The following is a 26,779-nucleotide window of genomic DNA, read 5'->3' as shown; positions in this document are numbered from 1 at the left end:
TGTTGCTAAAAATATCAAATATCCTAATTTTTTTCTTAAATTATAGGGGTAAATCATACTACATATTTATGAGCCCACTGTCTCAAGGCAGGAATTTCTCTGTTTCAAATTATGTCTTAGACTTCTATAGGTTAGGTTAGAAATGATAAAAAATGTACGAATGTTTGAATTGACATTTAGTTCTCAGGGGATAGCTTTTAAAACTGGAGAATAATGAAAGTAGCTGCTTTTAAGAATTTTTTTTCACTAGTCACAAAGACATATCATACATTAGAGGATATGGAGAATGCCAAAATGAGATTCTCCCTGAAATCATGTAGTGTGGCATGAGAAAAGGAAGATAAACAAGAAAACAATGGTTTATTACACCAAGAGAGATAAGAGGCAGGGGAGTCACAGGGCTGGATTGTTAACAGAAGCTTTGCCTTCAGTCTTGAGTTATGTAGACAACAATAAATGGCCTTTGCAGATCATTTTCATACAATCTCAGAGCTGAAAGGAAGCTTGAAAACCACTGAATTCAGCCCACTCACTGTACAGAGAAAACCTTGGACCTAAAGAGACTGGGTCATCTCTCTAATGTTTTACAAGCTCATGCCAGAGCCAGATTCAAAACACAGGTTCCCTACCCCATGGCACAACACTCTTTCTACTAACGCCCATTTCAGAAGATACAGAATGAAGAAGCTTGCCCGCCAGATGCGTACCATAATTTACCTCTATGTTTATTGTGAACTTGTATTGAAATTATACTCTTATTTTAAAGTTTGTTTATTTATTTTGAGAGAGAGGAAGCGCACTTGTGAGCTGGGGAGGGGCAGAGAGAGAGAGAAAGAGAAAGAGAAAGAGAGAGACAGAGAAAGAGAGAGAGAGAATCCGAAGCAGGCTCTGTGCTGTCAGTGAAGAGCCCAACACAGGGGTCGATCCCACAAACCAATGAGATCATGACCTGGGCTGATATCAAGAGTTGGATGCTCAACCGACTGAGCCACCCAGGTGCCCCTGAAAATTGACTGTAATACCATGACATCTGCCAAGAGTGATAAATGAGTGAAAATGTATGATATCACCCATCCCTGAACTAAACTGGGCCCAGGAAGCGTGGACAGACAGAGGCCTCCATGATACCAAAGGAAGAGGCTGAGAGGTCATCAGGGTTTAACAGCTAGTGGAAATTTTATTTTCTAATGGAAGTGAGTTCTTTGCCACTGTCTGCTTCAACTGCTTGCTATTTACTGCCAAAGTTTCCCTGGAACACGGAGAGGTTCTCGGCTGTGTGACCTTCACCATAAGCTTTCGGCAAAAGTTCAAAACTAGGGTAATCAACAGGTGATGGAAAAACTAGGTCTTTTGAAGGTCTCCCTTCAAAAGAGCAGAAAATAGACATCAGGGAGAAACTTGTAGAGTGGGTTAATTTGTGTACTACAAATAATAAGATGAATCCTTCCTAATATACTTTCAACACTTGACAACTTATAAATAAGAGAAATGCAGGGAGTTCCCAACACAGCAGTTTCTCTGCATAAACCTAGAAAGTGTAGACCTGGGGTTTGGATAGGAAGAAACCCCGGAGTTGGTCTAATAAGTTGAGTTCCTTCATTTTGCAGAGATTCAGAAAAAAGCTCATAATCTCTGCTAAATCAGGTGTATGAAACAGCAATTGCTCTTCTCAAATCATGGCATACATATTCAGCTGAAATGTGTTTACAAATAAATTCAGCTGAAACACATCACATGAGGTCTCTAGTTATCCACAATCAGTCATTTTCATATGGTTTGGCTCACATACTTTCCTTTCTTCAATTAAAAATAAACTTTGTTGGTTCTTTCTTGTTATAAAAGCAGTGTATGTTTAGGAAAATTAAAGACCCAGATAAACACAAAAGAAGAACATTTTAAATGCCCATGATCATACCACCCAGAGAACCACTTAACCCTTAAATATATTTCTGGGTCATTTTCTAAGAATACATCCATACATTAACAAAAATGTCATCACCCTGGGCATATTATTTTTTTAGAACATGATTTTATCACTTAACAATATAGAATGAACATCTTCTCATCACCAACATTTATCTACAATATCATCTATAGTAGCTGAAGAGTATTTCACTCTGACCATACAGCATAATAGTTTTAACTAATCTGTTTTGTACACATAAGCAATTTCTTATTTACCCTATTATAAACAATGATGTGATTAACATCTTTGTGGCTAAAACCTTTGCACATATCCTTAGTTACCTCCTCAGCATAAATTCCTAGAGATAAAATTTCTGTGATGAAACAGTGAACACATTTTAAAGGACTAAAAGGGGAGTCTGGCTGGCTCAGTCAGGAGAGCCCACGACTCTTGACCTCAGGGTGGTGAGTTTGAGCCCACGTGTGGCATAAAGTTTACTTAAAATAAAAAAAATTAAGTAAAGGATTAAAAAAAACACATATTGCCAAACTACCCTCTGCAAAGGGACTCACACAATTTAATTTACTTGAGTTACCTGCACATCAAGTTTTTTGGTCAGTTCAGCACTTCATGAAGAGAAATTGTAGGTACACTTGGGTTGGTCAAATGGGATAGATGTGCTTATATCTATAATTCTGATGAATGTTAACTATAGACACTTTAATCAATTAGATGATTTTATACTAGAAGCTCCCTATATATACACCTCCAGCCATGATGAACTTATACATTTCATTTTGACTCTTTCTTTGGGATTTGATGCCTTTTTCTCTTTCCCTGGTTAAATAGTCTTTTTATAAACTTAACAACATTCGTAAAGAGATTCTAGACAGTCCCTGGCAACATTCTTGTAGTGCTCTGATTACATGCATCAGCTAAAAAATCTATCATCCAAGTTATGCTCCCAATTAGATGCCAGAACCAGTTTGCAGTCTGACATTTTAATGAAATGATAGAAATAACATCTTAAATTCAGGCAAAATCAACAAGTACCTGTAAGACTAAAGAGAGGAAGTGGAATGTGCTGTCAGACCACACATATTCTTTTAAGTTTTTTATTTATTCCTTTTTATTCCACCTGATTCCAAAAAGGACTTAAAGCAGCTTTTCTTTCTAAACGTGTTTTCTAAATTGGACATTTTCACATCACTGAGGCTGCCAACTTCTTTCCTAACAGAAGGATATTCTTCTATCATAACCGTTTGCTATATTTGGAGACTGAATGACAGAGATATTGTTCTTATCCAGAAAAGAGGAAAAAATAACTCATTACGATCATGAATCCTGCCTGGAAGACCCCTTAAAACAAAGTGACCCTCGGTATGCAATACCAGTCCCACCAAAAACAAACCAAAACAGGAATAACTCAATATCTAGGATGCATAAAAGCTTCAAAGAATCACAAAAAGTCAGGCCCTTGGGCTATTCATTCCCCGCAAGGGACAGTAAGAATTCAGATCCCAACATTCTAATTTGTGAGAGAACTGTGAGACCTGAAAATTCAGGAGCCTGACAGCAGGGAAGGCAGGCCCAACATCAGAAGGAAGAGGAAGCTTCCCACTTCCCTAGAACAGTGGCAAGGAAACCCCATCTCCAAGAGGCTTGTCATTCCCAATCTCCTCTTCCTTTTTGTTCCCTGGTCCTCCTCTTCCAGCACCACCCATCACATCTCTCTGGGGTCTAGCTCTGCTTCTCTGTCCTACATTTTGAAGCTTTTTTTGAGGGGAGGTGGGACGGCGGGGAGGGGGGGAGCATAGCTTTTCTAAATCCTCATCCGTTGCACTTGATTTCCACTGACCTAAACCTTGTTCAACACCTCTTCTGTTTCATGGGCCATGCTAGCAGTAAGAGACAAGGTCCCAGACCCTGTATTACACACTCAAGGACACTTAATGATAAGTCACCAGTACATGGTGAGCAGAGACTTGAAAGAAAATTGATTCCCCCCCCCCATTTTAGGGGGAAAAAAAAGGAAGGGGTGTTAGGGGCTACATTAATCAGGGAGAGTTACAGGGAACAAGTGTCACTGAAATTCCCTGGCATATTAAAAGTGCTAGGCTGAGTTGGCCGATGCTCTAAATATTCCCAAATGCCACCATTTTGGAAGAAAAAAAATCATTTTCATTGTGAAATTTGAGGTTTTGCTGAAATTTCCAGGAAACCTCAAGAAAAGCACGCAGTTTTTCATCTGAACCAGCAGTATATCCAAGGAGCAAGGGCCAAAGTCAATAATAAGACCCACACAACTAATAGAAAATATCAACAGTTGGCCCAAACTTAAATGTCATGTTGTAGATCTTCACAATGTACAGAGCCCTTTCAAATAGGTATTTTATTTGATCCTCCCACAATTGAGTAAGGCAGGTGTTATTATTCCCACTTCAGAGATGAGGAAACTTAATGCTCCCCAAGGTTACATGACACAGTCAGGTCACTCAGGTAGTTTTTTCAGCGACTGAGAACGTGGACGCTGAAGTGAGACCACTTAGGTTCAAGCCCAGGCCCTGCCCACCATTAATTATGGGAACCTGAGCAACCTACCTTCACTGTGCCTCAGTGTCTATGTCATCAAATATAGACAAATGACAATACTATAGGACCATTTTGAGAATTAGCTGAGTTAATACATTAGAGCAGTTATAGAATTAGAAAGTCAGTCTGGCTTACACAGTAAGCACTTAAAAAATGTTCAGAAGACTCAATTCCCAGAGCTAAATATTATAAGGCCAAATGAGGTATCCTTATTTTTAACAATTACATTGCTTCTACGATTCATAATTTTATCAGTAGAGAAATTAGCTATTTCTCACAAAAGGAAAATGCATGCTAAAAGGAAACCTTGAATTGGATATAATGAGTCAAAAAGGAAGAAAAGGGCAAAAGTTCAAGTGTGGTTTCTTGAAAGAACGCCATTAATTTTTGTTTCCAGAAAAATACTGTACACGATTTAAGTATTTTCAGTCATTTTCGAGCACAATGAAAGGTCAGGCTAAATGGAAGTAATATTTGTGTAGCCCATGGTGACTGTCGGGGAGTCTGTTTCCCATGGTCTGGTCCTTGATGTGGACAATGAAGCATTTCTCTGGGTGAGTGCCGAGAGAAAGGGCTGTGGCTCCCCCCAAGCCCTTCCGCCTCCCTCGGCACCCACTCCACGTGAGCTTTCTGTGAAGGGAGAAGAACAAAGATGCAGCTGGCAACTCTAGAGTGCTGTGGAAAACAGCAATTTCCCTCAGCGAAGAGGGCAGTGGGGAATCAGCAGAGGGGTACCACCAGGACACATTCTTGTTTGTAGTTTCCTGTGGCTGTGGGGGGCGGGGGGAAGAGGCTGAAGTGCAGAGAACGTGGTGTTGGGAGGCTAGGAAGGAACAGAGAGAACAACCAATACTCAGGGCTGTCAGACGAAAACCGCAGGCAGCTGGAATAACTATGAAAAAAGAACCAGCGTGCAGAACATACCAAAGCAGCAAAGAAAGTATCATGCAAAGAGCAAAGAGAGCGTCATGGCAGAGAGGTTCTGGAAAAGTGGACATGTCAGAGGACCATAAAAGGAGCCACATAAGACCAGCAATGAGTGACTGCTCAGTCTTTTTCTCGTGCACGGGAAGGACTGGGTTCTGAGCCACCATCTAGACTGCAGATGTGATGTAGGCTGAGGTTCCTTCCTAGAAACTGCATCTCCTTCTAAAGCAACGTGCGAAGCATGCTTCTAGTGGCACAAGTATGGACTGGGGGTTCAAAAGTCAAGTGTAGTGTAAAGGAACCAAGTTAAGGAACTCAGGGTGTCTCTAACATAAGAGTTGCATGTGAAGGAGGTGCCTGGGTGGCTCAGTCAGTTAAGCATCTGACTTCGGCTCAGGTCATGATCTCACACTTCATGAGTTCAAGCCCTATATCGGGCTCTGTGCTGACAGCTCAGAGCCTGCTTGGGACTCTCTCTCCCCTGCTCACACTCTTTCTCTCTCAAACAATAAATAAACATTAAAAAAAAAGAGTTATATGAAAAAGGAAATCTCACTTGAAACAGGAACATACTGAGCCTTAAAACACACAGTTACAGACTGCTGTCCAGCCCAGAAGTCCTGCATGTCACAAGTGTTAAAAAGAACAATAATGAATTACATTTGTATACTACTTTAAAGTTTATAAAGAATTTTAATACAAGTGATCTGTCTCACATGTATATTTTTATGCCCCAAAAAGACACATTCTTCACATTATAAAAGTCCCTAACAATTGACTTTTATGTTACTGCAAACATTTAAGTCTATAAATACTACTCATAGAATTTTATCTATAAATATTATATATAAAAGCCAAATGGTGGGTTTTAGGTATTGAATCTACTCTAAAACATCTACTACTCTTCCAGAGTGACTAGTTAAATATAATTTACATTAACTGAACTAGGTGTAAACATTGCTATACTCTGCATAGACCATTAAGCATATCTCATTAAGAAGTTTCTATATTTCCAAACCCTCAGACATTCTAAGGGGGTACTATAGATGAGTAATTATTTTTAAACGAATATATTAAAAGATATCCCTCAAGGGTCTTTAAAAACAGCTCTTAATAGCATCAACAGGAAGCATGCTATAAGGTTATGAAGAATGGTAGAATAAAAATGATTGTGGCCTATTTCCATAAAGAAGCAGGGAGAATAGAAAATAAGCTAAAATTACTTCCAGCTTGCTGAGTTAAAATGAACTGTTATGTCATTAGGCGAGTGTCTTATTTACTCTTTGCCCTATATACAATAATAACATGTGTTGTTGAGAGTCAAGAGTTCACATTAGCATTTTTTAATTTAGGAAAAAGAGGAAATTGTAAACCCTAAGGAACAGTTTTCTGGTTGACATAGTTCAGCATGCCTGGAGGGTGATGTGTACTTTGTACCCAAATCTTACTAAATGTTCTGTCCTTGAGATACAAAGATAACACTTCTGACCCACCGTCAACAGAGCATTCACTTTGAGGTTCTTTCTTTCTTTCAGCTTTGATGATAAATTTGTGCTGATCTACCTTCTTTTGGTCACCTGGTTTCCTATGTGACCGGCATCATACGTTTGGGGAGACAGCTGCCTGGCTTTGGGACAGAAGTTGCAGCCTGGAGAAGGGAAGTGAAGCAGAGAGCTAACCCCTGGCCTCGGCATTAACTGATGTGTTAAAGCAAAATTTTACAAAGTAGAAACACATATGGTCAGTATGGTAAGAACTCTGCAAACCTATTTACACTAAGAAATGCTGCAATCAGCTGAAGCTTTTCTTTGGATATGTTAACTTCTGGAGTAAATTAAGCCTTCTGTATCAATTCCTTCTGTACCACTGAGTTTTTACATTTTTCTAGGTTTTGGTTTCTCCAATCCCTTAGTTCTGATCATTCACCCTGTTTAGGTCTTTGGTAGCCCTTATCGCTAGTTGTAATTACTGTGTTTATTCACTTGGTTACCTGTGTCTTCATTGTATGGCTCCTCCACTAGAATATTAGCTCTGTGTATTGGAAGATCCCAATCTACTAAAGTTGGGTACCGATTCCTTGATCAGAGTTTATCTGGCCCAATATATAATTCATCAATATATAGATCCCAGAAAGAACTGCCAGAATATATTCCTTCTTTCACCAAATACTAATTGAACATCCCTATGTACTGGCAATGGGCACAGCACTGGGCATACTGGTGAATGGAACTTACGTTCAGACAGCCGGTGGTCTATTATGGGCCTGGCTGAATATATCGGGTGCTATCTTGCTAAATCTTTGAGCAGACCACAGAGAAAGAAGAAGGAAAGAAGACATCGGTTCATTAATCAGAGTGCAAGCTCACAGAGGACAAAGCCATATCTCTCCTACTTCTTTGATTTAATCTCCCTTCACTCTTGGTTGCTCTAGGTAAGCAACGCATGCCTTCTTAATTGGCTGCCAGAGCCGTCTTCAAGATCTCCTTTCAGAAAGCTTTGCAAAAGTCCTAGAAACAATTTTGCTATTCTGGAAAATGTTAATGTTCAAGGTACTCCTTTGAAAGAAAAGGAAAATTCCTTTGAGATTTTTTTTTTTCCTCAGTAACAAGGAATGCAATTAGGCCTATACTTGGCACTTTGTCAGTTCCCAGAGCCAAGAGATCTCAGGGTTAGGAGAACAAAGCTACCAAGATGCTTTTGCTATTGACTATGGCTGACTCAAAGTTCAAGGGTTAAAGCCTGAGAATGTTTTACCCCTTGACTTGAATTTCCCATGTAAGTAACTTCCAAATACCAAAGCTTAGAGGAACCAGAATACAACAATCTTTTCCATTACTTTATTGAAAAATTATGTATGCTGTGATTTATTGCTAATGCTGGACTTTCAAAGCATTAGACAGGACACCTGCAAACTTTTGGACAGCAGCTGCCAATACAAGTTTAACATTTCATGGCTCAGCACTTAAAATATGATGAATAATAAATCATCCCTGTAACCAGCATGAGGCACTTGGTTGGTAATGTATTGAGAGTTGGTAAAAAAAAAAATGAACTATAGATTATGTTGTAACTCAGCATTTTGGAAAATGGAGGCTAAGTAAAATGGTGATTGCTATTAATGTCTCTCTTTCTTAGTGGTACACTTTCTCTTCTTAAGAAATTTTTTTACAGAAGGACCACGTCACTGTGTACTAACAATAAAAACCCTGGTGATTTCAGATGTATATATGTGCTTGAAAAACAAAGAATCTTGGAACTCCTTATAGGTTTATAGTAAATGATACAAATGGGACAATACTCAATTTAGGACCTATCAGGGCAATGTTTGAAAGTGATGTTTAACTTGTTTTGGAAGATATTCATCAGTTTTTTGGGCATATATTTTTATCATTTCCATTCTTGAAATATTACAAATAGTTGCTTAAGCTCTGGCAGAACAAATGGTACTTATGAAATACTGGTTTGGTGTGAGGAATGGCTATAAACATCCTGTTTAAGAATGGCTATGATGTATTCAAATATATTTTAATAGGTCCCCAAGAGAAAAAAGTTAAGGTCCTTCAACAGTGTGATGAGTTGCTGACAGCACACAGATCCTGTGCCCCTTTCTTACTATCTTTCCGCTTTGGCATAAAATTTCAGGGCAAGTCAGGCAGTCAGTGAAGAGAATATAGGCATTAGGAATGATAAGGTGGATTTAATACCTTGTTTCTAATAAGAGGTCAAGCAGTAGCTAAAGGCAGACACGGAGTCAAACCCTAGAGAAGCAGCCTAAGCAGAAGGATGGCCCTTGGGACCTACACAGCAATTACCACGTCAATGAAAGTGAGTTCAAGGTCAGTGTCCACCCAAAGAAGAACAAGAGAAGCAGCGCAGGCTCAATCAGGTGTGTTGACATTTGTTGAAGAAATCGCTCATATATAATTTCATACTTATACTTGATTCTTTTTATGTAAATTCCTTAAAGAAAATTGAGTCATCAGCAATTATTGAAACACTACTACCAGTTGTAGGTGGAAGCTCACTGGGATCCCGGATTTTCTTTTTTTTTTGAAAAAAATTTTAAGTTTATTTATTTTGAGAGAGAGAGCATGCACTCGCACAAGCAGCGTAGGGACAGAGAATAAGAAACCCAACCAGGCTCTCTACACTATCAGCATGGAGCCTGACATGGGGTTCCATCTCTCAGGACCGTGAGATCATGACCTGAGCTGAAATCAAGAGTTGGATGCTTAACTGACTGAACCACCCAGGGGCTCCAGGGATCCCTGATTTTCTGAGATGGCCCAGGGCATATGAAACTAGACCTCCTGGGAATGCTGTCTATACTAGGTGATGCTGTCCCATCACCCAAGGATGACTGGTCAAAAGTGGTCAGTCAACCAAAATTGGATGAATTAGATTCTCTCTTCCAAGGGCTTCAAACCTGGAAGCATGAAAGAGAGGACAGAGGACATCAGTGCTTGGTCACACTAACAATATCTTAGAGAAGAGGGACACAGAACCCTATGTTGTGATTACCAGAGCTTCCCTGGTCACGGCCCTTCATGCAGTTTCATGGTTCCTCCCTTCCTTCAAGTCTGTGAGACACCCCAGGATACTTCCAATAAACAATATTAAAATAATTGGGAATTTTGTTTAAGCTAGTCAGTCAGTTTCTGTAGCTTCCAATCAAAGAATCTTGTAGGTTAAGGACATCAGCACTTTAATAAAAAGTTACATTTCAGTAAAAGAGAAGTATAAGAGACATGATCATAATTGGTCACATTTGTAGGAAACTCTACATTTTACAGATGCTCTCATACATGATCTCTGTAAGGGTTGGAGAAGGGCTGCTATTATCACCCTCATGATAGAGAAAAGGCAATGCAGCTCAGAGAGGGTAGCACCTACATGCTGTGGGGCCTGGCTGCTGTCAAGAGGCAGAACCAGGCTTAGAACCCATGTCTCCTGACTGCTGGCAGTGCCCTTCCCATTGCAACCCAGGACTTATACGCCATCTAGCACTTTCTATCACTTATGCTATGGGAATGCCTACTGGATGGTAATCAACTTTTTTCTTAACATACCAGACCCTAATTAAAAGGATATGTTTAGGGGCTCCTGGGTGGCTCAGCTGGTTAAGTATCTGACTCTTGGTTTCGTCCCAGGTCATGATCTCACCGTTTGTGAGTTTGGGCCCCACATCAGGCTGCACGCTGACAGCATGGAGGCTGTCTGGGATTCTCCCTCTCCGTCTCCTCCAATCTCTCTGTCTCTCAAAATAAATAAACTTAAAATGAAAAAGAAAAAAGGTTAGGTTTATACAAAGAATACAAGCAAAATAGAAAAATGGAACTATTCTGAGCTCTTCTACTCCAACTCCAACTCAGGCTTGAGAAAAGTTTTAATAAAGTAAAATATATAAGGTATTGCCTTGGTGTTGATATTTGCCAACAAGAAAACATTAGGGCTTGGGCGCCTGGATGGCTCAGTCGGTTGAACATCTGACTTTGGCTCAGGTCATGATCTCACAGTTCGCGGGTTTGAGCCCTGCTTCAGGCTTTGTGCTAACAGCATGGAGCTTGCTTTGGATTCTCTGACTCCCTCTCTCTGCCCCACCCCTGCTTACATGCGGTCTCTCTCAAAGATAAGTAAATAAACATCTAAAAAACCATCAGGCCTGAGAGGTGCCTCCTTTTGGGTATCAAGCTTACCATCTTCTACATATTTTAACTATTAGCAGGAAATGTCCTTTGAACTACACGGCAGTGGTGTTCAAGATGTTTTCAACATGTATCTTCAAATATGTGTGGTTGTTTATTTATAATTCATACACATGTATTATTATATTAACATGTTATATACCTTATAAACATGAACAAAATAGAAAAGGACAGATTTTGCTAATCATGATTATCTCAAGGCAAATATACACAGGACAAGGTTAAGGATCAATTAACCACAGTGAACATAAATCCACATGTGTCCCAAGTAATTTATAATTTTCGTGGCTAGATTCTTAGAAGATCTGATTAGATGGTCACAGTCATCACTTCGTAATGTGGCTGACAGAGTTCATGCTCAACTCAGTCATTTTCTTGTTGCCTGCAATATGAAAACTGTCTTCCATTTATGGAAATTCTTTATAGAATCTTTTAAAGACTGTGTTAGTTTGTGAGGGTTTGTTAAAACTAAAATATAGAATTTGCAACTCCAGTTAAAGTGGCATGATATATTTCACAAAATAACCCAAGTAGAGGAACCAGCAGGGAAGTCGCTGTGAAGGGGGTGGCCTCACCTCCCTCTCTCCAGGTGATAACTGATCACCTGACATGTGGGCCCAGGGACGATGCCAGTGTCAGTACAGTCACCATCAGTTATCATAATGTTTCATGAAAGCAAAATGAATCTAAATGAAAGTTCTAATCAATTTCTTTTCCACCCAAATGATTCTTCTCAAGAGCTCCCCAGGGTGTATATTCCACTTGGAGGCCACTTTGCTATGAAACAAAGCAATAGTTTATTTCTAGAGCACCTTATAATCACAGGAATCTCTAGGCCTAAAACTATGCAGGACAAGGGACAAACCAACTCAGGCCACAAATGAAGTTATTTTGCATTTAAAAATTTAAAAAAAACTTTTAAGATTATGAACTATAACTCACAACCAGAAAAGCACATAAAACATTAATGTTTGATGCAATGTGCTGTGATATTGTAACTACCAGACCAGTAAAAAAACAGGACCTTGTTAGGACCTTGCAAGCCCTCAAGGTCCTTTCTCTTCCCTAGCACACCCTCCTCAAAGAGGTAACCACTATCCTAATTCTTTCAGTAATAAATTCCTTGTTTCTCTTTATAGTTTTAGCCACTTATGTATGTACCCCTTAGCAACAGAGTTTAGTTTCTTCTGTTTTCACACTTCATATAAATAGAATAAGATTGTTATATATTCTTTTGTATATTCTTCCTTTCAACATCCTGTCTGTAAGATATATCTGTGTTAATGTGTATAGCTCTAGTTTATTCTTTTTTAGTGATGTGTAGCTTTCTATCTTACAATCACATCTGCAGTTTACTCAGCCATTCTGCTACTGAGAGGTATTTTGGATGTTTCTAATTTGAGATGAATACAAGCAATGCTACTAGGAACATATTACACCTGCCTCTGGATGCTCATGGGTATACATGTCTCTAGAATACATATATACATGCACATGCATCTGTGCACAAGTGAAACTGCTGAGTCCTAACATAGTTAAAAACCCTAATCACAGTCCCTGATTTCAAACTATACTACAAAAACTACAGTCATCAAAACAGTATGGCATTGGTACAAAAAACAGACAGAAAGATGGGACAGAATTGAGAGACCAGAAATAAACCTGCACATATACAGACAATTCATTTATGACAAAGGAGCCAAGAACATACAATGAATAAAGGACAGTCTCTTCAATAAATGGTTTTGGGAAAACTGGACAGTCACATTCAAAAGAGTGAAACCAGATTACTGTCTTAAACCATACACAAAAATTAATTCAAAATGGATTAAAGACTTGAATGTAGTACCTGAAACCATAAAATCCTAAAAGAAAACACCGGTGGTAAGTTCCATGACACCTTTGTGAACCTGACTCCAAAGGCAATGGAAACAAAAGCAAAAATAAATGGGACTACATCAGAGTAAAAAGCTTCTGCACAGCAAAGGAAACCATTGTCTAAATGAAAAGGCAACATACTGAGTGGGAGAAGGTATTTGCAAACCATATATCCAATAAGGGGTTAATATCCAAAATACACGATGAACTTATATAACTCAACAACAAGAAAAAACCAAACTCTATTATAAAATGGGGATCTGAATAGAGATTTCTCCAAAAAAAGACATCCATATAGCCAAGAGGTACATGAAAAGATGCTCAATATCACTAATTATCAGGGAAATGCATTTCAATACCACAATGAGATATCACCTAATACCTGTTAGAATGGTAATTATCAAAAAGACAAAAAACAACAAGTGTTGGAGAGGATGTAGAGAAAAGGGAACGCTTGCATACTGTTGGTAGGATTGTAAATTGGTAGAGCCACCGTAGAAAATAGCATGGAGGTTCTTCAAAAAATTAAATAGAACTATCATATGACCCAGCTATTCCACTTCTGGGTATTTATCCAAAGAATACATAAATACTAATTCAAAAAGATAATATGCACCCTTATATTCACTGCAGCATTATTTACAATAGTCAAACTATAAAAACAACTTATGTGTCTGCAAATGAATGGATAAAAAAGATGTGGTCAATTTACACAATGGAATGCTATTCAGCCATAAAAAGAATGAAATCTTGCCATCCACAACAACATGGATGGACCTTGAGGTTATGATGCTAAGCAAAACAAGTCAGATGGAAAAAGAGAAATGTCATATGACTTCACTCATATGTGGAAACTAAAAAAACAAAACAAAACAAAACAAAAAACAGAAGAAAAAAACAAAACAGACCAAAAACGCACTCCCAGATACAGATAATAGACAGAGAGGAAGATAATACCAGAGAGGAAGGAAACTGCGGTGGGTGAAATGATGATGAGGGTCAACTGTATGGTGATGACCTGTAAACTAGTCCTGTTGTGTTGGTCACTTTGTGGTGTACACAGATGTCAAATTATAAACTGTACACCTGAAACTTTTATTTTTTTGAAACTTCTACTTAAAAAAAAAGAAAAGAAAATAGAGATTACTACAGCTTATAAACAAAACCCAAAAACAAAATACACCTAAGGGAAGGTAATTCTAGTGCATCTCTTGGCAATCAATTTTAATATCAACTAATTCTTCCGTAGCCATGATGAAAGCTCATTAAATTACTAGATTTATCTTTCCCTGGATTTTCACTCCTGCACATTCGTTAGGTTTGAACCACAATATTAAATACATTTAACTCTGTTAAAAAATAGTTTGAAATTTTCCAATGAATTTATTGAGGCCAATTCCCTCAATACCCACCCCCCTCATATAGATATTTTTTTATATATTATAATCACATTTTTCACTTTAATGAGGGCAAACATTATATCTACAAAAAGTTCATTCAAATTTTAAAGCAATTTTTCACCAAAAGGGTTCAAGTTAACACTCATATTGATCAAACATGAAAAGCCAAAAATATTAATTCTCTAGTCAAACTGAGGAATACAAATACAAGTAAGAGATGAATTCCAACTTTAGAATCTCCAATGTTTCATAACTATCATGAATGATCTCCAAATTGAGTGTGTAAACGGGGCATGCTTAGATGACAATATTGCGGCACTAGCAAAATCGTCCTGCTCATCAGTCTCCCATTGTCTTATTGATCATAAACACAGTAACTAACATTTGCTGTAGCGCCAGGTACTTTCTGCATATTAGTTCATATACAATGCTATTTTAATCCTCAAAACAACTCTATGAGATAGGTACATAACCCTATGTAATAGGTCCCAATTACAAAAGAAAGCTGAGACACAGAGAGGAAAGTAACCTGACCAATGTCCATGGCTGTAAGTAGTTGAGTTAGTCATCCAAACCAAGCCTCCCGGTGTCTCAGTCCAGACCCTACTACGCTGCTTGGCAACACATTTATTCATTTTGTTGTTGTCACTGTTGGCCTTGTGATTATTTTGATAACACCAAGAATAGTTCTCTAAGACAAGAGCAAAATGTGTGAACCAATAGGAGGGCGGGGAAATCTATGTACACTTGTTTTGATTTATGAAAATTTTGTGAAAATGACTGTAACCAAGCAACTCTAACTCTGGGAGAAGTAATTAAGAAATGAATTAAGGGATTCAATGGATACCCAAATTAGTCATCAGAGCTCAAAGATCTGGAGTTCTGGTCTATATCCAGCTTTGGCACTTGCATCCAAAATAAACACGACCAGATAAGTACCACAAGCTCACAATTAAAATGGATTTAGGGAGTTGCGGCAAGATGGCGGCTTAGGAGGACGCTGGGCTCACCGCACGTCCTGCTTATCAATTAGATTCCATCTACACCTGCCTAAATAACCCAGAAAACCGCCAGAGGATTAGCAGAACAGAGTCGCCGGAGCCAAACGCAGACGAGAGGCCCACGGAAGAGGGTAGGAAGGGCGGCGAGGCGGTGCGCGCTCCACGGACTGGCGGGAGGGAGCCGGGGCGGAGGGGCGGCTCGCCAGCCAAGCAGAGCCCCCGAGTCGGGCTTGCAAAAGCGGAGGGGCCGGGCGGACTGTGTTCCGACAGCAAGCGCGACTTAGCGTCTGGGAGGTCAGAAATTAACAGCTCTGCTCGGAAAGCGGGAAGGCTGGAGGACAAAGGGAGGGAGAGCTGCTGAGCCCCCTGACAACAGAGCTCAGTTTGGTGGGGAACAAAGGCGCTCGCCAGCGCCATTTCCCCCGCCCATCCCCCAGCCGAAATCCCAAAGGGAACCGGTTCCTGCCAGGGAACTTGCTCGCTCCGCGCAAACACCCAACTCTGCGCTTCTGCGGAGCCAAACCTCCGGCAGCGGATCTGACTCCCTCCCGCTGCCACAGGGCCCCTCCTGAAGTGGATCACCTAAGGAGAAGCGATCTAAGCCTGCCCCTCCTGCCCCCGAGCACCTTGCCTACCCACCCCAGCTAATACGCCAGATCCCCAGCATCACAAGCCTGGCAGGGTGCAAGTAGCCCAGACGAGCCACACCACCCCACAGTGAATCCCGCCCCTAGGAGAGGGGAAGAGAAGGCACACACCAGTCTGACTGTGGCCCCAGCAGTGGGCTGGGGGCAGACATCAGGTCTGACTGCGGCCCCGCCCACCAACTCCAGGTATACACCACAGCACAGGGGAAGTGCCCTGCAGGTCCTCACCACGCCAGGGACTATCCAAAATGACCAAGCGGAAGAACTCCCCTCAGAAGAATCTCCAGGAAATAACAACAGCTAATGAGCTGATCAAAAAGGATTTAAATAATATAACAGAAAGTGAATTTAGAATAATAGTCATAAAATTAATCGCTGGGCTTGAAAACAGTATACAGGACAGCAGAGAATCTCTTGCTACAGAGATCAAGGGACTAAGGAACAGTCACGAGGAGCTGAAAAACGCTTTAAACGAAATGCATAACAAAATGGAAACCACCACAGCTCGGCTTGAAGAGGCAGAGGAGAGAATAGGTGAACTAGAAGATAAAGTTATGGAAAAAGAGGAAGCTGAGAAAAAGAGAGATAAAAAAATCCAGGAGTATGAGGGGAAAATTAGAGAATTAAGTGATACACTAAAAAGAAATAATATACGCATAATTGGTATCCCAGAGGAGGAAGAGAGAGGGAAAGGTGCTGAAGGGGTACTTGAAGAAATCATAGCTGAGAACTTCCCTGAACTGGGGAAGGAAAAAGGCATTGAAATCCAAGAGGCACAGAGAACTCCCTTCAGACGTAACTTGAATCGATCTTCTGCACGACATATCATAGTGAAACTGGCAAAATACAAGGATAAAGAGAAAATTCTGAAAGCAGCAAGGGGTAAACGTGCCCTCACATATAAAGGGAGACCTATAAGACTCGTGACTGATCTCTCTTTTGAAACTTGGCAGGCCAGAAAGAATTGGCAAGAGATTTTCAGGGTGCTAGACAGAAAAAATATGCAGCCAAGAATCCTTTATCCAGCAAGTCTGTCATTTAGAATAGAAGGAGAGATAAAGGTCTTCCCAAACAAACAAAAACTGAAGGAATTTGTCACCACTAAACCAGCCCTACAAGAGATCCTAAGGGGGACCCTGTGAGACAAAGTCCCAGAGACATCACTATAAGCATAAAACATACAGACATCACAATGACTCTAAACCCGTATCTTTCTATAATAACACTGAATGTAAATGGATTAAATGCGCCAACCAAAAGACATAGGGTATCAGAATGGATAAAAAAACAAGACCCATCTATTTGCTGTCTACAAGAGACTCATTTTAGACCTGAGGACACCTTTAGATTGAGAGTGAGGGGATGGAGAACTATTTATCATGCGACTGGAAGCCAAAAGAAAGCTGGAGTAGCCATACTTATATCAGACAAACTAGACTTTAAATTAAAGGCTGTAACAAGAGATGAAGAAGGACATTATATAATAGTTACAGGGTCTATCCATCAGGAAGAGCTAACAATTATAAATGTCTATGCACCGAATACCGGAGCCCCCAAATATATAAAACAATTACTCATAAACATAAGCAACCTTATTGATAAGAATGTGGTAATTGCAGGGGACTTTAATACACCACTTACAGAAATGGATAGATCATCTAGACACACGGTCAATAAAGAAACAAGGGCCCTGAATGAGACATTGGATGAGATGGACTTGACAGATATATTTAGAACTCTGCATCCCAAAGCAACAGAATATACTTTCTTCTCGAGTGCACATGGAACATTCTCCAAGATAGATCATATACTGGGTCACAAAACAGCCCTTCATAAGTTTACAAGAATTGAAATTATACCATGCTTACTTTCAGACCACAATGCCATGAAGCTTGAAATCAACCACAGGAAAAAGTCTGGAAAACCTCCAAAAGCATGGAGGTTAAAGAACACCCTACTAACGAATGAGTGGGTCAACCAGGCAATTAGAGAAGAAATTAAAAAATATATGGAAACAAACGAAAATGAAAATACAACAATCCAAACGCTTTGGGACGCAGCAAAGGCAGTCCTGAGAGGAAAATACATTGCAATCCAGGCCTATCTCAAGAAACAAGAAAAATCCCAAATACAAAATCTAACAGCACACCTAAAGGAACTAGAAGCAGAACAGCAAAGGCAGCCTAAGCCCAGCAGAAGAAGAGAAATAATAAAGATCAGAGCAGAAATAAACAATATAGAAACTAAAAAAACTGTAGAGCAGATCAACGAAACCAAGAGTTGGTTTTTTGAAAAAATAAACAAAATTGACAAACCTCTAGCCAGGCTTCTCAAAAAGAAAAGGGAGATGACCCAAATAGATAAAATCATGAATGAAAATGGAATGATTACAACCAATCCCTCAGAGATACAAACAATTATCAGGGAATACTATGAAAACTTATATGCCAACAAATTGGACAACCTGGAAGAAATGGACGAATTCCTGAACACCCACACGCTTCCAAAACTCAATCAGGAGGAAATAGAAAGCTTGAACAGACCCATAACCAGCGAAGAAATTGAATCGGTTATCAAAAATCTCCCAACAAATAAGAGTCCAGGACCAGATGGCTTCCCAGGGGAGTTCTACCAGACGTTTAAAGCAGAGATAATACCTATCCTTCTCAAGCTATTCCAAGAAATAGAAAGGGAAGGAAAACTTCCAGACTCATTCTATGAAGCCAGTATTACTTTGATTCCTAAACCAGACAGAGACCCAGTAAAAAAAGAGAACTACAGGCCAATATCCCTGATGAATATGGATGCAAAAATTCTCAATAAGATACTAGCAAATCGAATTCAACGGCATATAAAAAGAATTATTCACCATGATCAAGTGGGATTCATTCCTGGGATGCAGGGCTGGTTCAACATTCGCAAATCAATCAACGTGATACATCACATTAACAAAAAAAGAGAGAAGAACCATATGATCCTGTCAATCGATGCAGAAAAGGCCTTCGACAAAATCCAGCACCCTTTCTTAATAAAAACCCTTGAGAAAGTCGGGATAGAAGGAACATACTTAAAGATCATAAAAGCCATTTATGAAAAGCCCACAGCTAACATCATCCTCAACGGGGAAAAACTGAAAGCTTTTTCCCTGAGATCAGGAACACGACAAGGATGCCCACTCTCACCGCTGCTGTTTAACATAGTGCTGGAAGTTCTAGCATCAGCAATCAGACAACAAAAGGAAATCAAAGGCATCCAAATTGGCAAAGATGAAGTCAAGCTTTCGCTTTTTGCAGATGACATGATATTATACATGGAAAATCCGATAGACTCCACCAAAAGTCTGCTAGAACTGATACAGGAATTCAGCAAAGTTGCAGGATACAAAATCAATGTACAGAAATCAGTTGCATTCTTATACACTAACAATGAAGCAACAGAAAGACAAATAAAGAAACTGATCCCATTCACAATTGCACCAAGAAGCATAAAATACCTAGGAATAAATCTAACCAAAGATGTAAAGGATCTGTATGCTGAAAACTATAGAAAGCTTCTGAAGGAAATTGAAGAAGATTTAAAGAAATGGAAAGACATTCCCTGCTCATGGATTGGAAAAATAAATATTGTCAAAATGTCAATACTACCCAAAGCTATCTACACATTCAATGCAATCCCAATCAAAATTGCACCAGCATTCTTCTCGAAACTAGAACAAGCAATCCTAAAATTCATATGGAACCACAAAAGGCCCCGAATAGCCAAAGGAATTTTGAAGAAGAAGACCAAAGCAGGAGGCATCACAATCCCAGACTTTAGCCTCTACTACAAAGCTGTCATCATCAAGACAGCATGGTATTGGCACCAAAACAGACACATAGACCAATGGAATAGAATAGAAACCCCAGAACTAGACCCACAAACGTATGGCCAACTCATCTTTGACAAAGCAGGAAAGAACATCCAATGGAAAAAAGACAGCCTCTTTAACAAATGGTGCTGGGAGAACTGGACAGCAACATGCAGAAGGTTGAAACTAGACCACTTTCTCACACCATTCACAAAAATAAACTCAAAATGGATAAAGGACCTGAATGTGAGACAGGAAACCATCAAAACCTTAGAGGAGAAAGCAGGAAAAGACCTCTCTGACCTCAGCCGTAGCAATCTCTTACTCGACACATCCCCAAAGGCAAGGGAATTAAAAGCAAAAGTGAATTACTGGGACCTTATGAAGATAAAAAGCTTCTGCACAGCCAAGGAAACAACCAACAAAACTAAAAGGCAACCAACGGAATGGGAAAAGATATTCGCAAATGACATATCGGACAAAGGGCTAGTATCCAAAATCTATAAAGAGCTCACCAAACTCCACACCCGAAAAACAAATAACCCAGTGAAGAAATGGGCAGAAAACATGAATAGACACTTCTCTAAAGAAGACATCCGGATGGCCAACAGGCACATGAAAAGATGTTCAGCGTCGCTCCTTATCAGGGAAATACAAATCAAAACCACACTCAGGTATCACCTCACGCCAGTCAGAGTGGCCAAAATGAACAAATCAGGAGACTATAGATGCTGGAGAGGATGTGGAGAAACGGGAACCCTCTTGCACTGTTGGTGGGAATGCAAATTGGTGCAGCCACTCTGGAAAGCAGTGTGGGGGTTCCTCAGAAAATTAAAAATAGACCTACCCTATGACCCAGCAATAGCACTGCTAGGAATTTATCCAAGGGATACAGGAGCACTGATGCATAGGGCCACTTGTACACCAATGTTCATAGCAGCACTCTCAACAATAGCCAAATTATGGAAAGAGCCTAAATGTCCATCAACTGATGAATGGATAAAGAAATTGTGGTTTATATACACAATGGAATATTACGTGGCAATGAGAAAAAATGAAATATGGCCTTTTGTAGCAACGTGGATGGAACTGGAGAGTGTGATGCTAAGTGAAATAAGCCATACAGAGAAAGACAGATACCATATGCTTTCACTCTTATGTGGATCCTGAGAAACTTCACAGGAACCCATGGGGGAGGGGAAGGAAAAAAAATAAAGAGGTTAGAATGGGAGAGAGCCAAAGCATAAGAGACTGTTAAAAACTGAGAACAAACTGAGGGTTGATGGGGGGTGGGAGGGAGGAGAGGGTGGGTGATGGGTATTGAGGAGGGCACCTTTTGGGATGAGCACTGGGTGTTGTATGGAAACCAATTTGTCAATAAATTTCAGAAAAAAAAAATGAATAAATATTAAAAAAGGAAAAAAAAAAAAAAAAAATAAAATAAAATAAAATGGATTTATATGGCTTATGTGTCCACATGGGAGAGCCTCTTCCTAATTGAATTCGGACACCTCTTCAGTTATTGTGGGCTTCATTTGCCATCTTCCTACTCTTTTGTAACTGCTGGCAATAGGATTATACTGAGGGAGAAATCATTTCAATCATTGATGTCTGCAGAGCAAGCATAAAAAGATAAAAGAAAAGCCTGTGAACTGTAATTAGAAAATTCCTTAAGTGTGCTCATGTGACATATGTTTGAGACTATGACCAACTGGTGAGGCGAGTTACAGAATGGATGTCCAATGTCACTGTTCTGGGATAAGCAGCCAGTAAAAGTAGTGTCCCAACATGCGATTAGAGTAATCTTTTGCAGGCCGAAACATTCCTGCTTTCTACCTCTAATATGATTAGTGACAGACAGCTGGAGGCATCTCATTCTCCTGACAAAAATATGATCAGAATTGTTTTCAATTGGTATATCTTTCCATCAAGCTGTTTGTTGCCTTCCAGCAAAATAATCAGAGTTTCTGATTATTTGGTATGTTCCAAGAAAACAGTAATTGATTGTGCCCTTGCTTGTCTGATAGGGAGAAGTCTGCCAGAATTTACATAGTAACTCTTCAGTTGCCTAACCCAAAGAAAAACTAAGCAGTGTGTGTATGTGTGAGCATGTGTGCATGCGTATGTGTGCGCAACAGAGTGAGAGAGAGAGAGAACCAATAGTTTCCATAATAATTCTCTTTCGGGGGCGCCTGGGTGGCGCAGTCGGTTAAGCGTCCGACTTCAGCCAGGTCACGATCTCGCGGTCTGGGAGTTCGAGCCCCGCGTCAGGCTCTGGGCTGATGGCTCAGAGCCTGGAGCCTGTTTCCGATTCTGTGTGTCCCTCTCTCTCTGCCCCTCCCCCGTTCATGCTCTGTCTCTCTCTGTCCCAAAAATAAATAAACGTTGAAAAAAAAAATTAAAAAAAAAAAATAATTCTCTTTGAACAACTATAAACAAAGTGTTTTCCATGGTGATTCATATTTCAAATATGAGGAAGTAAAAGTATTCTATACCACTCATGGAAAACCACCAACTCCCACCAATGTTAATGGCTCTTTTCAAAAAGTTACAGTCACCTTAATACTGAAATTTCAGGGTTATAGAAAAAGAATCAAGTTCAGATTAACATTCATGGAAATATTCAGGTGCAATAAGACCTCATTCATTTGGACTACCTCAGTTTAGAATCTACAATCATTTGACAGTTGTCTGGACCAGTGATGATCTTTTCACAACAGCTTGCTAAGCAAATTAACTTAAACGAGCAAGACTGCTGGGGGGAAAATAAAAATTCAGGTAAAGTATGATGAATCAAAAATAACAACATGCTTCCTGTACAGCAAACACTTTTCATGAACCCATTAAAATACCAGTGACTGATGACCATAATAATTACCATTTAATTAAGTGTCAATCTTATATAGCTCACATTACATACATGAGCTAGAACTATCCCAACAACTCTGCAAGATGTATATAATTATCCCCATCTCAGAGAGGAGGAAACTGAGACTCAGAGAAGCAGGTAACACACAAAGACATAACCATCACTAGGCAGCCAAAGCAGTATGCAAAGCCACGTGGTCTGGCTCAGAAGCCTGTGTCCTTTCACCCCAACTCAACACTGAGTCAGCACTGAAGATTGCAAGTCAGACTTCTAGAGTCACTGGAGCAAGTTCTTCAATAACAACAACAACAACAACAGCAGCAGCAAAAATAGCGATCACTGCAAGGAGGGCTAGCTAGGCAGTCTGGCTCCAGAGCCCGCCACTCTTAACCATAGTTCCTTTCTACATCACAAGGGCATCTATAAAATACCCTTTGCTGCACTGAAATATTTTATATGCATGAAACTACTCTGAAGAGATCCACAGAAATGCCAATGGAGGTGGTGAAGGGGGATGCAGGTGAGGTAGGAGTGCCTTGGGTCCACTGCCCCTCCCCCGCACCCCATCATGAGTGACTTTAGTCCACACATCTATAAACAAGAACCGGTGTTGAGATCCTGAGAGACTGATAAGGCTGTGAGGAGGCTTCTGGGAGTCTGCAGAAGCCTCTGGTGGTGGGCAGTGGAGGAGCACACGGAGAGGGGAAGGAACATCTCTACTTACCCAACTATCCACAGAGATATTCCTGAAAGCAGCCTGCGTTTCGGAATGCTCTAGGAAAAAAGTAAATTTTGGAGGTCAGATCTCACATTTAGCAGCCACACCACCCATTTCCATCACATGCACATCCAAGCACAGGATGTGGAGTCAAGCAGACATGGAACTGGTCCTTACCTGTGACTTAAGAGCTACTAGGGAGAGCAACCTCTCTGTGTCTCAGTTTACTCAACTGTAAGATGAGATAATAACAGTACCCTCCTCACAGAGTTGCCATAATTCGTACCATGAATTCAAAACACAACAGTGCTATTTTAACAAGTACAAGAGCTAACATTTAAGGCTTGTTTAGACAGTGCCTACCACTTCTCTAGGGCTTCAAATAAGCTAACTCTTCAACATTTATCACTGGCATTCTGCAGATGTAGAAAGTGAGGCACTGAAAGGTCAAATCATGTTTCGTAAAAGTATCCCTGGCAAGTGGTGGGGTGGGGACATAGGACCATCTGGCCTCTGAAGCTGGATAGTGATATCCTGCCTAATTTATTACAAGTAAATGTTATCTATTGTTACTATTGCTGTTATAATATTCTCCTCTCCGACCCCAGGGAGCTCACCATTTAGCTAGTAACCACTTAGGCACAGAGATAGGTGCCAGGGTCATAAGTCAACCAACCAATCACTCACTAAGTCAACAATCTCTTCAAGTGTTCCATGAAAATCCCTGTGTACCTGATGCTCTGTTAAGTACCATGTGGGACTTCAAGGGCTCTGGTCATTGACCCTGCAGTCAGATAAACTTTCACGAAGCAAATGGGGAATGACAACAAGAAGGAAGCATAGAAAGGACAGGAGAGGGTGGTGTCAGGACACTGGATGCCGTGTCTGGCTCTGGCACTAGCTTTCTTGGTGGCCTTCCCCAAGTCAGCTGACCTCACTGGGTTTCATCTTTAAATGAGTTCTTAGCCCAGAGATTCTTAGCCCAAAGTTCTTAGCCCAGAGGTTCTTAAGCTCAGAGATTCTAATTTACAATTCTATTCTCTCCTTCAATTTGACTTATTTTCTCCCAACAGTCCATTTTTGAGAGAATACATTATAACCCTTCATTCATCCAACAAACATTGACTGAACACAATGCCAGGCACTGTGAACAGTGCTCAGGATATTAACACAAGGCTTGGCTTAACATTTTGTAATTAGCTCTGTGAGCATGATCCAGTCCTATCATGGAAATCTCAGGGAAGATTGCAGCCCTGAGGACAGCAGCACATGCCCATTCTTCCCAATGTGAACCTTGGGAGTGGCTCCAATGAATTTTGCACCAATCCAAAATCCAGGGTCCCACACTGGGCAAGAGGGTGCCATGCTAAGTATGATGGGGAAGATAAGAATCTCTATGAAAAATAAGGCAGAAACTAGACCAGTGAAAAGGGGCTGAGGGTTAGGTTTGTTTTCTAAAAGTAAGTGCTGTATGCAATAAACCAAAGAGATGAAAACTGTTGACACTTTACTTGACTTTCTTGACTTTATTAATGTATACTAATGGCCGCTTTGATAGCAATCTTTTTTTTATGTATGTGTGTGCATACCATGTATGTTTGCACATGTGACTGCTTCTTCGAGAAGCATTTATTTTGACACAAGGTGCTACTGACTTTATTTAAAGATAAGTTCATCACACTTAATTATGTTCGCTTTCACAGAAACTCCTCGGAGGGGAATAATTCCATGAGTATAAAACTTCCATTGAAAAGAAACTGATTTTAAAATGTGCTTTTCGGGGCGCCTGCGTGGCGCAGTCGGTTAAGCGTCCGACCTCAGCCAGGTCACGATCTCGCGGTCCGTGAGTTTGAGCCCCGTGTCGGGCTCTGGGCTGATGGCTCAGAGCCTGGAGCCTGTTTCTGATTCTGTGTCTCCCTCTCTCTCTGCCCCTCCCCCGTTCATACTCTGTCTCTCTCTGTCCCAAAAATAAATAAACATTGAAAAAAAAATTTAAAAAAATAAATAAATAAAATGTGCTTTTCAAACTTTTGACAAAAACAATTTCTGACTTTATTTATGAACTAAAAAAGGTAAACACTGCGGTGGAGACAATTTAATGAGTAATATGAGTTGTCAAATGAGCTATTAAATATTTACAGATATAATTTTAGCAAAGACTTTTAAACATACTTCAAAATGTCCATCAACCTTTAAGTAGCATTTTGGTAAATTATACCTCCCACCACAACAGAAGTCAACACAAGATGTTTACGGTTCCGTTATTATTATTATTATTATTATTATTATTATTATTATTTAGAGACAGAGAGTATGCACATGCATGAGCAGGGGAGAGGGGCAGAGGGAGAGAGCAAAAGAATCTTAAGCAGTTTCCACGCTCAGTGTGGAGCCTGATGCAGGACTTGATCCCATGACCCTGAGATCATGACCTGAGCTGAAATTAAGAGTCGGACACTCAAATGACTGAGCCACCCAGGAGCCCCAAGATGTTTGTGGTTCTTAAAAAAAAAAGCTATGATGGTATGCTTTGCAGGATGGTTAAATATTTTCAGCATATAATTTTAGGTGGCAAAAAAAATGAGATAACATATAAAAAATGTATCATTTTGATAGGTTTTCAGGTAAAGTAACCTGTCCATGGCATTCTACAGAGAATGTGGTTCCTAAATTGGCCCTGAAAGAGATTCCAAAAATGTTTTAAGCAATGACAACATTGTTGGAGTACATGCATAAATGTCAAAGATGACAACTCTGAGGAACAATACTCTCTTGGATATATAAATTATAGCTTTCTTAAGCTTGGAAAGAAAAAAAATTAGAAATTTAGTAGTGATTATTCCTGAGTGAAGAATTATGGTGGTTTTTTTTTCCTTTTTCTTTATAATCCCTCTACTTTCTAAACTTCCTATAATGAGCGTGTGTTACTTGAACATTTTGAAAAAAATAAGTTTTTTTCAAGTTCATGATATGTTATGGAAAATTGCCTGATATGAAAAGTGAAAAGGCTTTGGGATGACACAAACTTGGGTTCAAATCCCTTTTTAGTTTGGTGCCCTCAGATGAGCTACTCAGCAGACCAAGTTTGTACATAAAATGGAAATAATAACACATGCCTTGAAGTACCATGTTGCCTACTAAAGGTGAGATATATTGTAATTGCTTAGCACAGAGTAGGAGCCCAGTGAATGATAATCACTCTTCCATCCACAGCACACAAGGAAGAAAGGCCTTCCTGATAACAGTAAATAAATTGTTGGTGTTTATAAATTGTATTTCAGCCATTTGT

At 39.9% G+C, this 26,779-nt stretch overlaps 1 protein-coding gene across 6 annotated transcripts in view; it reads right to left on the bottom strand.

Moving 5' to 3' along the window:
• The window catches only part of SPATS2L (spermatogenesis associated serine rich 2 like), a 172,895-nt gene that overhangs the window by 126,532 nt on the left and 19,584 nt on the right, over nt 1–26,779 (bottom strand). For 4 of the 6 annotated variants that reach the window (XM_043577430.1, XM_043577426.1, XM_043577431.1 and 1 more), the window contains exon 2: nt 23,497–23,546. The exons of the other annotated variants lie outside the window; for them this stretch is intronic. The gene's annotated coding sequence lies outside the window, so the exon portion shown is untranslated. The remainder of the gene's footprint in view (nt 1–23,496; nt 23,547–26,779) is intronic. 6 annotated transcript variants of the gene reach the window in all.

This window comes from Prionailurus bengalensis, chromosome C1, assembly GCF_016509475.1.
Source record: "Prionailurus bengalensis isolate Pbe53 chromosome C1, Fcat_Pben_1.1_paternal_pri, whole genome shotgun sequence".
In the NCBI taxonomy this organism is placed as follows: Eukaryota; Metazoa; Chordata; class Mammalia; order Carnivora; family Felidae; genus Prionailurus; species Prionailurus bengalensis.
The sequence above is the reverse complement of the archived record's forward strand: the minus strand, read 5'-3'. Positions and strand labels throughout refer to the sequence as shown.